Source organism: Pan paniscus, chromosome 18 (genome assembly GCF_029289425.2).
Source record: "Pan paniscus chromosome 18, NHGRI_mPanPan1-v2.0_pri, whole genome shotgun sequence".
Classification (NCBI taxonomy): Eukaryota; Metazoa; Chordata; class Mammalia; order Primates; family Hominidae; genus Pan; species Pan paniscus.
In genome coordinates, this window is record NC_073267.2 from 77,824,145 (window position 1) to 77,830,104 (window position 5,960).

General features: G+C 47.9%; 1 protein-coding gene across 3 annotated transcripts in view; it reads left to right on the plus strand.

Annotated features, from left to right (window-relative positions):
* The window catches only part of SLC7A6 (solute carrier family 7 member 6), a 36,617-nt gene that overhangs the window by 12,250 nt on the left and 18,407 nt on the right, over positions 1-5,960 (plus strand). The gene's annotated exons all lie outside the window — the stretch shown is intronic.

Here is a 5,960-nt window from a genome sequence, read left to right on the forward strand (position 1 = left end):
GAGATGGGGTTTCACCGTGTTAGCCAGGATGGTCTCGATGTCCTGACCTCGTGATCCGCCCGCCTCGGCCTCCCAAAGTGCTGGGATTACAGGTGTGAGCCACGGCGCCCGGCCTTGTATTATTTTTTAATTAAAAAAAATTTTTTTTGAGATGGAGTTTCGCTCTTGCTGCCCAGGCTAGAGTGCAATGGCATTATCTCAGCTCATCGCAACCTCCGCCTCCTGGGTTCAAGCGATTCTCCTGACTCAGCCTCCCGAATAGCTGGGATTTCAGGCATGTGCCACCACACCTGGCTAATTTTGTATTTTTAGTAGAGACAGGGTTTCTCCATGTTGGTCAGGCTGGTCTTGAACTCCTGACCTCAGGTGATCTGCCCACCCGGCCTCCCAAAGTGCTGGGATTATAGGTGTGAGCCCCCATGCCTGGCCTATTATTATTATTATTATTATTTTTATTTTTTGAGACCAAGTCTTGCTCTGTCGCATAGGCTGGAGTACAGTGGCTCGATCTCTGCTCACTGCAACCTCTGGCTCACTGCATCCTCCACCTCCCGGGTTCAAGAGATTCTCCTGCCTCAGCCTCCCGAGTAGCTGGGAATACAGGTGCGCACCACCGTGCCCAGCTAATTTTTGTATTTTTAGTACAGACGGGGTTTCACCATGTTGGTCAGGATGGTCTTGATCTCTTGACCTCGTGATCCGCCTGCTTTGGCCTCCCAAAGTGCTGGGATTACAGGAATGAGCCACCATGCCCAGCCATAAATACCTTTTGAGGTCATCTTTTCTTGTAGGTTGTATACTGCTTTATAATTTTTTTTTTTTTTAAATTGATCATTCTTGGGTGTTTCTCGCATAGGGGGATTTGGCAGGGTCATAGGACAATAGTGGAGGGAAGGTCAGCAGATAAACAAGTGAACAAAGGTCTCTGGTTTTCCTAGGCAGAGGACCCTGTGGCCTTTTTTTTTTTTTGCAGTGTTTGTGTCCCTGGGTACTTGAGATTAGGGAGTGGTGATGACTCTTAACGAGCATGCTGCCTTCAAGCATCTGTTTAACAAAGCACATCTTGCATCGCCCTTAATCCATTTAACCCTGAGTGGACACAGCACATGTTTCAGAGAGCACCGGGTTGGGGGTAAGGTCATAGATCAACAGCATCCCAAGTCAGAAGAATTTTTCTTAGTACAGAACAAAATGGAGTCTCCTATGTCTACTTCTTTCTACACAGACACAGCAACAATCTGATTTCTCTATCTTTTCCCCACATTTCCCCCTTTTCTATTCGATAAAACCGCCATCGTCATCATGGCCCGCTCTCAATGAGCTGTTGGGTACACCTCCCAGACGGGGTGGCGGCTGGGCAGAGGGGCTCCTCACTTCCCAGAAGGGGCGGCCGGGCAGAGGCGACCCCACCTCCCGGACGGGGCGGCTGCCGGGCGGAGGCGCCCCCCACCTCCCTCCCGGACGGGGCGGCTGGCCGGGCAGGGGCTGCCCCCCACCTCCCTCCCGGACGGGGCGGCTGACTGCTTTATAAAATTAAAAAAAAAATTAATATTGGCTGGGCATGGTAGCTCATGCCTTTTGTAATTCCAGCACTTTGGGAGGCTGAGGAGGGAGGATCACTTGAGCACAGGAGTTTGAGACCAGCCTGGGCAACAAAGCAAGACCCCACCTCTAAAAAAAAAAATAATTAGCCAGGCATGGTGGCAGTGGCAGTGGTGTGCATCTGTAATCCTAGCTACTCGGGAGCCTGAGGAGGGAGGATCCCTTGAGCCCAGAAATTCAAGGCTGCAGTGAGCTATGATCATGCCACTGCACTCCAGCCTAGGTGACAGAATGAGACTTTGTCTCAAAAAAAATTTCATATTTAATCTCTTTCATCAAATACTCTTAGAAAACATGGTTTGAAGATACATAAGCAATCTCCAGGCAGTATAGTATAGTGGTTAGGATTGCAGGCCTCCATGCCAGACTGGATTTAATTTTCAGCTTTATCATTGACCAACTGTTGATCTTGGGGAGTTAACTAATTGCTGCCTCGATTTTCTCTTTTATTTTTATTTTTTGGGACAGAGTCTTGCTTTGTTGCCCAGGCTGGAGGGCAGTGGCTCAATCTTGGCTCACTGCAACCTCCACCTCCCAGGTTCAAGTGATTCTCCTGCCTCAGCCTCCCAAGTAGCTGGGATTACAGGTGCAAGCTACCATGCCTGGCTAATTTTTATATTTTTAGTACAGATGCGGTTTTACCATATTGGCCACACTGGTCTCGAACTCCTGAGCTCAAGTGATCTGCCCACCTTGGCCTCCCAGAGTGCTGGGATCATAGGTGTGAGCCTGTAAGTGTGGGCCCGCCAGCCTCTTTCATTCAACATGTACTTTCATCCAGATTCCTCGGGATCTGAATTCCTGCAGGCTTTCTATCCTAGAAGCACTGGCTTTTCCAGAATCTAGGCCTGAGGGCAAGAACTTGCTTGTCATAGTAATGGCCAAGTCATAAAACCATATTCTCTTCTGACTAGGGTAGGCTTTAGGGTTCAGCTTACTTCCCTTCTCGGAACTTAGGTTGCAGTATCAGGCTTTCAACAGAGCTGGGATATGCTGAGTCTCCTTGAGTAGAGACGGCAGTGGGAACAACATGGTTTCAGGAGACATAAATTGCACGAAACCAATTAGGTTATTTAGGGGGAAAGAAATGAAAGGTCTGCACTGAATCTAGGGTAAGACTTCGGTAGGATAGGAGAATTAAGTTGGTCTTGAAATTGAGGCATGAGAGGGGTCCGGCTTGTTGGTTGGGAGACTGCCTAAACAAGTTATAGCCATGCCATTCTAGACACTTCCATCCTAGAAGGGAGGGCCCAGGAAGTCTGTATATAACCAACTCTAGGGCAGAGGCTGCCAGCTGGTGGCCCGTGAGCCAGACTTGGGCCCCAGAGATAGATTTGTTTGGTTTGTGGTGTTGTAAATAATTTTGAATTAGTTGCCAACATTTGAAAATCAGGACTTGCCTTTTCTCTTGAAAAATCAAAAGTTTGGGCATCATTGGACCCAAATTCCTGCCCGATAAAATAAGCAGTAGTCGTAGCTCCTTTAAAAAAAAAAAAATTTTTTTTGTTGTTTATTTAAAAGGAGTATCCCTATGTTGCCCAGGCTGGTCTCAAACTCCTGGCTCAAGTGATGCTCCTGCCTCAGCCTCTCCAAGTGTTGGGATTACAGGCATGAGCCTCTGTGGAGGGCTATGGCTCCTTTTTTTTTTTTTTTTTTTTTTTTTTTGAGACAGAGTCTCGCTCTGTCACCCAGGCTGGAGTGCAGTGGCGCGATCTCGGCTCACTGCAAGCTCCGCCTCCCAGGTTCACGCCATTCTCCTGCGTCAGCCTCCTGAGTGCTGGGACAACAGGTGCCTGCCACCACGCCTGGCTAATTTTTTGTATTTTTAGTGGAGACGGGGTTTCACCATGTTGGCCAGGATGGTCTCGATGTCCTGACCTCGTGATCTGCCCACCTCGGCCTCCCAAAGTGCTGGGATTACAGGCGTGACCCACAGCGCCCGGCCAGCTGTGGCTCCTTTTAAATGGAGTATGGACTCCCCAGTCCACTGTAGTCCTCCACTTCTTGTATTATACCCAGACTTTCTTGCCTTTGCTCACTCATATTACTTTCCTGGCCTCTGAAGGCACTGCACTTTCAGATCCTGGCTTTCAGGCTGTACCCCATCCCCTTCCCAGGTTATACTGGCAAGGAGATCCAAGCAGCTTTTTGCAGATTTCAGGCTATTTTATTTTACCTACTAATTATCCTAGAACAGTGGTTCTCAGCCAGAGGGGAGTTTATCTTCCAGGAGACATTTAGCAATATCTGGAGACACTTTTGGTTGTCACAACTCCTGGAAGGGGGTGCTTTTTGCTTCTAATGGTAGAGGTCAGGGGTGCTGCTGAACATACCACCATGCACAGAACAGCTTCTCACAATAAAGACTTACTTGGCCTAAAATGTCAATAGTGCTGAGGTTGAGAAACTCTGTCTTAAGGGTGCACTCTGTTCATATGTGTTCTGGGGTTTTGGAATCTTATGTGGTGAGGCAGGGCCACAGGCTGCTGACTGAACTCAGTAAGTTTAGGGACTCATACTCACTTGTGGGACTAATGGGGAGAAATGTTGGTTCTTGAGGTAGGTACATAGGGTCTCCACTTTGCCTAGGTGACCAGCAGGATTCACAGTAACCCAGGTGCCCAGTATTATAAGAGTACTTGATTTGACTGCAGAAGGGTGATGTTTCTGCCTTGGGTGTTGTCAGCCCATTTAGCTTTGTGGGCTTTGACCTCGGGATCCTCCCTCTTGTGTAGGCTTATACACATCAATGGAAAGTATTTGCTTTGAAGATTTCAACATGGAAGTAGTTCATTGCTGACACAGCAGCATCAAAGCCCAGCGCCTGCTCACAGCTGAGACTCCATTCCCCCTGAGTTTGTTTGGCAAGGGTGACAGTGAGCAGGAGGAAGAGAAGGGGGGAGACTGGGAAGGATGAGACTGGAGGGAAGAAGAAACACTGTATGATCCCTGAGTATCCATTGTTTCCATGCTTTCCTGCTCTCTTGGACCCAGGCCTGGTCAGAGTTCTCAGTAGAAAAGATACGCTCCTCATTTTGGCTAGTTGCTATGGACAGACAACTTTCTTGTTCTGAGAGTGATACGGGGCTAGGGAGGACTGGGTCTTGATCATAGTTGTTTCAAGACTCCAACCCTATATATAGTTCGAATGCTTTCATAATGGGACTAAATGTATTTGAGTAATTAAAAACAAAGACACTGGCCAGGCTCAGTGGCTCATGCCTGTAATCTCAGCAGTTTGGGAGGCCAAGGCAGGAGGATCACTTGAGCCCAGGAGTTCATGACCAGCCTGGGCAACATAGCAAGAACTCGTCTCTTAAAAAACAAAATAAAACAAAAAACCACAAAAAAACAAGGATACTTTAAAAAAAGACACATACATTACATATTTATATACATCCCAGGAGGTAGCCACTGATTCTGGGATCCCCATTTGGAAGGGTTTACCTCCCCTGGAGTGTTGGAGAGCATTTCACTCCTGAATGTCTTGTAGTTGTCCCCTCCCTACCCTGCCTTTCTTCCTTTCTTCCTTCCACATTTTTTTTTTTTTAGATGGAGTCTCACTCTGTTGCCCAGGCTGGAGTCCAGTGGCGTGATCTTGGCTCATTGCAACCTCTGCCTCCCGGGTTCAAGTGATTCTCCTGCCTCAGCCTGCTGATTAGCTGGGACTACAGGCATACGCCACTATGCCCAGCTAATTATTTTGTATTTTTAGTAGAGACGGGGTTTCACCATACTGGCCAGGCTAGTCTCAAACCCTTGACCTTGTGATTTGCCCGCCTCGGCCTCCCAAAGTGCTGGCATTACAGGTGTGAGCCACTGCGCCCGACCTTTCTTCCACATTTTTGTTGTTATTTTTTGTTTACGGTTGCACTCCTTTGTCCTTGAATGCCCCTTTATAACATTCAGCCTGTCTGGGAGGAATTGGAAGGTTTCCCTCCGCTCTCTGTTGCCTGTGGGAAAAGAGAGTTGTGACTACTGTCAGCGTAGCTGGGAGTACAGCTTCAGATTGCCAGGCAATCTCCTCATCAGAAAGAGAGTATGAAAGGCACAGTTCTGCGAGAGGGTGCATATGTTATTCACTATTAACTTGGGTTTCAGACAACAGAAAACCTTTAGCAGCATGGCTCAAACATGTTGATGTTTGTTTCTCTCACATGTTAAAAGGAGGCAGTGTGGTTTGGATGACTTCAGTTCTTCAGGGAGCCAGGTTTATTCCTTCTGTCTTCCTGCCATCCTCAGCCTGTGACTTCTAGCTGGTGGTCCAGGATGGTTATTGAAGCTCTAGCTGTCATGTCTGCACTGTAACTGACAAGAAGGACAAAGACACTGCCTCCCCCATTTAAAGACACTTTCTG